The sequence below is a fragment of the Cupressus sempervirens genome, chromosome 9 (assembly GCF_028749045.1).
Source record: "Cupressus sempervirens isolate cs-2001-9-10 chromosome 9, ASM2874904v1, whole genome shotgun sequence".
NCBI classification, from domain to species: Eukaryota; Viridiplantae; Streptophyta; class Pinopsida; order Cupressales; family Cupressaceae; genus Cupressus; species Cupressus sempervirens.
Window position 1 is genome coordinate 561,149,110 of NC_143126.1, and position 8,983 is coordinate 561,158,092.

Genomic DNA, 8,983 nt, shown 5'->3' on the forward strand with positions numbered 1-8,983 from the left:
CACCAAATTCTCCTTACCCTTGACCTCATATCCCTTTGGTTGCTGCATGTAAATTTCCTCCTCCAAATCTCCATGAAGAAAGGTTGTTTTCACATATATCCATTCAAGATGCAAGTCATCTGTAGTAATAAGACTTAGTACAGTTCTAATTGAAGTCATTTTTACAATAGGGGAGAATATTTCATCAAAATCTATACCCTTTTTCTATGTAAAACCTTTTACCACAAGTCTGGCCTTATACCTTTTCTTTCCTCCATCTTCCTCCTTCAACCTATAAACCCATTTGTTAGGCAAGGCTCTTTTGCCTTTAGATAAAGGGACTAAGTCCCAAGTCTTATTTTTCAATAAGGAGTTCATCTCCTCTTTCATGCCCACTTTCCACTATTGTCTAGCATCTACCTGTATTGCCTCTTTATAATCCTTTGGTTCACTAGAATCAGTCAATAAAATAGAGTATAAAGAAGGAGAAAACCTTTCAAGAGGTCTACTCAACCGATTAGAACATCTAACACTTACAAGAGTTTGTGGGATAACCTGTTGTTACTGAGCATCAGATACCAGTGGCATTTCTTTTCTAGGAGTCTCATCCAAAACCACATAGTCTTCTTTGACTTGTTCATGCTTCCTTTCCTGCAACTGTTCTTTGTACATGACCTTCTCATTGAATATAACATCTCTACTTCTAATTATTTTCAGATTTTGAAAATCCCATAACCGATAACCATAGTCATCTATTCCATATCCAATGAAGGTACATTTATGTGATTTAGCATCAAGCTTGGTTCTATTTTCTTTATCAACATGGAAAAAAGCTTCACAAACCAAAGTTTTTAGAAATGAATAATTTACCTTTTTACCAGTCCATGTTTCCTTCGGAATACCACCATCCAAAGGAGTTTAAGACCTCCTCTTTTTATCAAATAGACAATAGTGTTTACAACATCTACCCAAAAAATGAAGTGGCAGCCCAACATGCAATCTCATGCTCCTTGTATGTTCCATGATTGTCCTATTCATCCTCTTAGACACACCATTTTCTTGTGGAGTTCCTGGAATAGTCTTCTACCTTTTGATTCCTTTAACAGAACAATAATCTTCAAAGGACTTGCTGCAATACTCACCTCCATTATCTGATCTGAGACACTTTAGTTTCTTTCTTGTCTCATTTTCAACCAAAGCTTTCCATTTCTTGAAAGTTTCAAAGACATTAGATTTTTTCTTTAGAAAATACACCCATGTCTTTCGAGTTGAGTCATTAATGAAAATAACATAGTAATGAGAGCCACCAAGAGATGATACCTGAGCTGGTCCCCACACATCCGAGTGCACTGGCTCCAACTTCTCACTCTTCTTCTCTTTTCCAACTTTGAGAAATCTGACTCTTCTTTGTTTACCATAAACACAATTTTCACAGAACTCTAAATCAAATATTTTTCAATCCTGGCAAAAGATTCTTAGAGTGAAGAATTTTCATCCCTTTCTCACTCATGTGCCCAAGCCTATGGTGCCAAACAACTGAATCTATTCTTGCAACATTTATAGTAACTTTCACTACACTATCAATGTTAGTAGCAACTAAAGTGGAATAAGTGTTCCCAGTACACAAGTACAATGTGCCAACCTTTACACCTTTAGCTACTACTAATGAATCTTTCATTACCTTCCAGACATTGTCTATAAACATGACTACACGACATTCACTACCTAGTTGTCTTGTAGAAATTAAATTTCTTCTTAAATTAGGAACATGCCTTACCTCCTGCATAATCTAGTCATTTCTATTTGGCAACTTGATCTTTATTTTTCCTTTTCCAACAATAGGATAAGGCTCATCATCCCCCAAATATACCTGCCCAAAATCACCTTGAACATCATCTTGAAAATATTTCCTATGGGGTGTAGCATGGAATAAGGCCCCAGAATCTATTACCCATGAATCATTAGCATTATCTAAACATAAGATTAAAACATCTTGTAAATCATTACTTGCAACATTAGCTTCTTTACTGTCATTATCACTTCTGTCTCCTTGTTTATTTTTTCGAGACCATCAATCTTTCTTCAAATGACTAGGTTTTCCATAGTACCAACAATCTTTCTTTCCTTTAGACTGAGAACATCCTTTCGACTTTCCTCGTGACTTATTATGCGAAGGGCCTTTTCCTCTTTGAGTCGTTCTTCCTCTGTTCTCCACATTCAATGTGGAACCTAATGAGGTTGAAGTTTCACCTATGCTTTTCCATTGCATGTCCTCACTTAGGATAACACCAACAACTTCATCAAATTTCAAAGTATTTGAACTAGAGACAGAGTTACTTACAACCATAACCAAGCTATTCTAGCTTTCTGGTAAAGAACATAAAAGTAAGAGAGCCCTAAGCTCTTCATCGAATGAAATTTTTACAGATGACAATTGACTAGTGACTATGTTAAACTCATTTAAATGATTCGCTATAGATCCTCCCTCACCCATTTTCATATTAAATAAACGCTTCATAAGAAATACCTTATTCAAAGCTAAGGGTTTCTCGTATAACTTAGCGAGTGTCTCCATCAACTCTACAATCATTTTTGCCTTTGATACATTGAATGTTATAGATGAGGCAAGGTACAATTGAATAGATCCCAATACCTTCCTATCCAAGATCTCCCAATCTTCCTCTGTGATCGTTCATTGTCTCTTAGTTTTCCCTTCTAATCGCTTCCACGAATCCTTCTGATACAGATAATCTTCCACCTGCATTTTCCATAAATAAAAAATTTTGGCCATTGAATTTTTCAATCTTGAATTTGGAATCCTCCATTGCTCGCACTCAAATCTGAAAGTCCTGTCAGTCTACAGCAACAAACCTCACTCTGATACCAATTGTTAGGAATTGACAGATTCAGAACAATATAAGAATAAATAGTTAAATGTAGAAACAAAAGAAGAAAACCATAAGAACATAGATAACACATAGATTTAATGTGGTTCACCCAAAACTTGGGTTACATCCACCTACATAGTCATCCAATCTTTTTTAATATCCAGTGATTATAGTACAAACCCTTACAGCTCAATACCACTGCAAGAACAACCTATCTCATTATACAGCACGTTATCTTGATACCTAACCCTAAGCTATCTTATATGATATATCCTGCTTTAGGATTACAATAAGCCTAACTAAATATTGCACAATAAAATAGGAACATAAATTTTTTCAAAGAATTATGAAGTATGTACAGTACTTCTCTGATCAGTCACCACAAACTAACAATCTCCCACTTGGGGACTAATCAGACTCCACTCTAGACAACACTCTACCTCTTTTTCTTTGTTTATGCTTCTTTGTCAAGATCTCATCTTTCAAGGCATATTTATATGCTTCCTCCAAACTTTCCAATCTCACAAAACTTATCTCATCTTGAATCCCAAATCTCAAATCATTTAGACATCTTGCAATTTTCTCAATATCATCATCCACATGTCTAGATTTGATGTCCAATCTAAACAATTCCTTACTATACTCCTTTACAGTCATGTCTCTTTGTCTCAAATTTTGCATCTTTCTCAACAAGCTAACTTGATAATCAGTAGGAAATAACTTTTTCTTTACCTTGTTCAACATCTTCAGCCAAATCCTAATCTTCTCCTTTCCTCTCATTTGTCTATTAGTTTGCAAATGCTTCCACTATAGTGAGGCATGTCCTTTCAACCTAGTAATTGCAATTTTCACCATCCTATTATTAGGAGTGTTTTCATAGTCAAAGAACTTCTCCATTTTAGAGATCCAATCCAACACAACATTGGTATCCAATTTTCCATCTTAAGGAACAACTTCTACAATAGGCTATGAATTTTTCCTAGACAATACTCTCAACAACCTTGACTCATCTTAATCATCTTCAGGTTTTGGATTAGGGTTTGGTGTTGCTGCTTCATCATCACTCAAATCATCAAGATGTGCTCCTCTTCTCTGGACTATCTCTAAAGCATCTAATTTGGATACAATTTGTCGCAATGTATCCAATGCCACATTGTTAGCATTTCCTCTACCTCAAACCATCTTTTCAATCAAGTTCCTACAAGATCATAACCCTCTATAAGTTGTAGGTCAAATATGTAGAATGCAATCCTATAACCAAATTCACTTAGGGTTCTACACAATCCAATCTCCACAAGAAAGAACCTCGATCTCTAATACCACCTGACTTAGGGAGGGATGAGATAACTAGGGCCAAAGGCATGCCCATCTATTCAAACTACTTGTGAGATTAAACACAACAAAACAAACACCAAATAACAACAAATACATGATATAGAGGAAAAAAATACTTTCATATATTTATCAAAATAATAGATACATGCCTAGTTGTAAGGCCTTATGGGTTATAACCAATATTACAATTTAGATTCAACCCACAATGATCAAACTTCACATTTAAGCTTGCTGCTGCTCCTTTTATGTTTCTACCTCCCTCACTTATTTCCTAAAAATCTACAAAATACCCCTTTGAATACATGTACAACCACAAGTTAGCCTATTGCAAATACAAAAAAAAAACACTTATATTAAATTATAAAACAAGCCACAGTCCTCTCTCAAAAAATACTTATAACAAAATTAAATGCAAAGGTCAGCTCCAACTAGAATTTGTACACAGACAACTCCACACTTGAAGGACCAAACAAAATGTTGCAACTTAGTGAACTCGACAACCAAGGGAACTTGGAAGCCAAAGAAGCTTGACAACCAAAGGAACTCAGCAACCAAAGGAACTTGGCAACCACTCCAAACTCAACAATCAAAGAGAAATTGTTAACCACTCTAAATTGACAACCGAAGAATAACTTGACAGCAACTGTGAACTCAACAAACATAGAGGAATCGACAATGAGAGACATTACAACTCAAAAGAAACTAAGAAACTTGGTAAACATGTAGGATAGAAATGCAACCCCAGTTGCTGTTGCATCATATGTTAACTAGGGAAACCCTTGATCAGAGGGAAAACCCCAATGGGGATTCTACCTACATGATGTACTACTATAAAATTTCCTTGTAAGAGGATGGACTCTGTTAGGAGCCAATGAAATACATTTAGTACATATAAGTCCCTATTAGGAGTTGTAGAAGAGAGAAGGACCCACTATCCAAACAACTTTAGGGGTAAGATCACCAAACTTACTATCCAATTGATCTCTATATTATTTCTTACAAAATAACAGAAGTGAAATAACTCAAAATCCTCTGTCCTCTTGATCGGACCAAAACCTCTTCTGGTCTCAATGCCAAATCACAAACTTCACATCCATATAATCCCTTGGATCAACAATTCACACTTCATATTTTTTCACACACATCACGACAAGAAAAATAACCTTCCTTTATACCATATTCTCAAAACAATTCCTTGAGTCAACCTTTAGGATTTCCCAATTAAGTATAATAGGATATCATTAAGATATTTCAAAACATTCTATCTTTTTGCAAAAAAAAAGCATTGTCGGCTCACAGTATTTTACAACTTTTTATATGTATGTCACCGACCTTGGAAACTTGCTAATATCATCAGCCAACTGCCTACTATCACTATCTAACTATTCTCATTACAATTAAATCCCAATTAAGAGATACAACTTAAACATTAGAAATAACTTATCAGGTACTCTATCTACTTACTTTCTTCTGTAATTCATGAATAACTTCATCACTTGTCCACTTCATCAGGATAGTGTGAAATACATCCTCAACTATGCGTGACCTGATTATCAATACACAATCCATATGATTTCATTATATATCTGCTACTTTGATAGTCTTCATAGAAATAATACTATATTGACATCAATGACAAACACATTCATGAATGTAACATGCTAATCATATAGATAGTCTCTCGAATGCTTATGGTACTCCTCCAAAGGAATACCATCAACATTCATGCTAACAAACAAATTCTCTCTTTCCTTCTCAGGTTCATTGACCAAGTCCTCAACCTTATTCACAACAACAACTCTTCTATCACCAACCTTCTAGGAAAATTCATAAGGTAATCTTACCCATCCTCTTCTTGAGCTCAATAGGTTTTGATTCATCTTCTGCACTCAATTTATCCTTTGTCAAGTGACCTCACTTTTCCTTCCCTCAAAAACTACCTTGAAGTATCCTCTTCAACTTATCTTTTGCCTTCAAAGCATACTGATAAGCATCTTTAACTGACTTAATCAACATACAAACCTCATCCTAAATATTAAATCTCAAACAATTAATGCACTGAACCACCTTCTCCTTAGATAGTTCTCTATGTCTAGACTATATAGTTAACTTATAAAACTCATTGATGTTATCTTTCACAGACATATCCTTCTATTTCAAATCCTATAATCTCTTAAATAATTCAAGTTCATAATCAATAGGAATGAACTTAGCCTTCAACTTAATCACCATCAATCTCTAACAAGTGATCTTCATTCACCTTCTTCTTCTCTATCTCTTTGCAATTCTTTCCACCATAAAGCACCATTTCCTTTTAACTTATTCTATGCCAAGCTCACTCTAACTGGATCTCCAATATCCTCTAACTCAAAGTAGTCTTCCAATTCACCAATCCAATCAATCAAGTCTTTAGGATTCAAAGTTCTCAAGAAGTTAGAAACATCCATCCTGTACTCCAACTTCAAATGAGATCCAGATCTAGCAAAATAACCAACCTTATCTTCTATAGGTCTCTCCATGTGATCAAGTCTATCTTCACCACTAGATCCAATAATTCAAACTCTTCAAGAGCTTCCTCATAACCATCTTTAACACTTACATTCATAGGCACACCAACAATAACTTTAATAATATCATTCTTTATCAACTACATCTCATATCTCAAATTTGATCTAACCCTCTCTAAAATCTTGGTCTCCATAACATCACAAAGATCATCAACTGCCCTAGGGTCCAATCTTCTTAGAGGCATCTTCCAAGATCTTTTCAAACCTAAAGCACAAGATCAACCAAATCTAACCTTCACCTTGATAATCTCCAACTAGATCAAACTTTCTCTCTGATAATCTCCAACCAAATCAAACCTTAACTCTGATAATCTCCAACTAGATCAAACCTTTTCTCTGATACTACCTGATGCAATACAAATTGGAGAATCCACAAATTAGATGCTCTAGCCCCTAATAGTTAACCACGCAATAGAAACATAACATAAGATACAAGATCTAATACCAAACACAACTCTTTATTCATAAGTCAATTGATTACATGCAATGTGCCAGGATTTAAGGCCTTCCTAATTATGACCAAATATCAAGTGAGTAATAGTTCTATAAAATCCATCAAGATCTAACCTAAAAACCCTAGCTAGTTTAGATTTGTAATACAATAAAACTCTAGTAGAAACCTCAATGAGATCTAAGCTTGTGCTCGCAAACCACCAAGCAATCTCCTTGTTTTCCAAGTCGTAACTACTAGCTCTACTCTCAAATTAATAATTTTAGATCCAAAATCAAATCTCCACTCCTCAGACCACAATGAATGAATCAATTAAATGCCTACAACTCTACCCAAGCCCTTCTTAAACAATTGCACAATCACAAGGCATCCTATTGCAAAATGGAACATTCTAGAACCCAACTAAACATAAAATGCCAGAAGTTAGATTACAACAAATATTAAATGTACATAGGATAAATAAACAAGATGCAAATAGGTCCATACATCCTCACGATCGATCCACGTCATGATCAAACACATTAAATTTACCAAGTTGACCAATCCAATCTGTAAGAACTCCAAACGATGAGCCACACTTTTGAGTGTCAAAAAATGACCAAGCATGACTGAGCTCCACAAGCATTTTTGAGTTCCTCAAGTGCTAAGTAGCCAACATGTGCTGAGAAATGTAGTGAGTGATGATAAACATAGTATATGCCAAGATGTTTTAGTGATTGAGCATCTTTAGCGACTGAGATCCTTCAATGACCAAGCTCCTTATCTAATACTACATCTAGAAACTACCCAATAATAATTGAGCATCACCTTTTCTTTGACCGAGTTCTCCAATTACAAGATAAAAAAAAATCAAACATGTAGGGTTGCCAACTTCCCTAGGCTGCTCCTACATCACTAAGCCTATAGAAGAAGACACCTTTCTCTCTTGATAGAGATAAATAATTGAATGCTTGAACTTGATGGTTCTTGATTGCTTAATTTTCTTCCTTATACTTGATATATTAAATGCTTGATCACTCAAAAATGGATGCTTGATAATGAACTCATAATTGCATAATGGATGATTAATTATCAATCAAATTAGGAGAGAATGGAGGTTTATATACATCTCATCTCATTTTAGGGAGTCTCAAGTAGTCTAACAACGAGTCTATATTTCCCTCATAAATCTTGGCATGGGGATTTTGGCCAAGTTTGGTCACAATTCCCTAGGGAGACATCATTAATGATAGTTTTCTCATTGAATAGGCCCAAATTTGATTTGGGTGACAAGAATACAAAGTAGGTGCAATATTTTTGAGAACATCTCATTTTGAGGTGATAAAAAGGCCAAAAATAAGTGGATAAGTCCCAAGCAAGGAGATGAATTATGGGATTGGATGAAGCATAAGAAAATATTCCTAGAAACAAGAGTCATCATCAAGTTTAAGAAACATTGAAGGAGGTAGAAGATCCATATTTGAGTTTAGGTACTCTTTTAACACTAGATGAGGTCCTACCATAGAAAACATACTAAAGTAGGAATGAAGTAATCCTTAAATTGAGCACAATTTAGGTGCTTATAATTTAGGAATATACAATGAGTATGCTTAAGAGTGTTGGGAACTTTTTTATGACCCTTACCATAATCAATTAGGGAGTCTTTGAATGCATGGTTCATTTCAAAGGGAAAATCTACAATCTTAAGCATATAAAAAAATTGTCATTTGAATATCTGATGAGATATCTGGAAGGAAAAAAGATAGAGAGATAGCCAGGGAGAA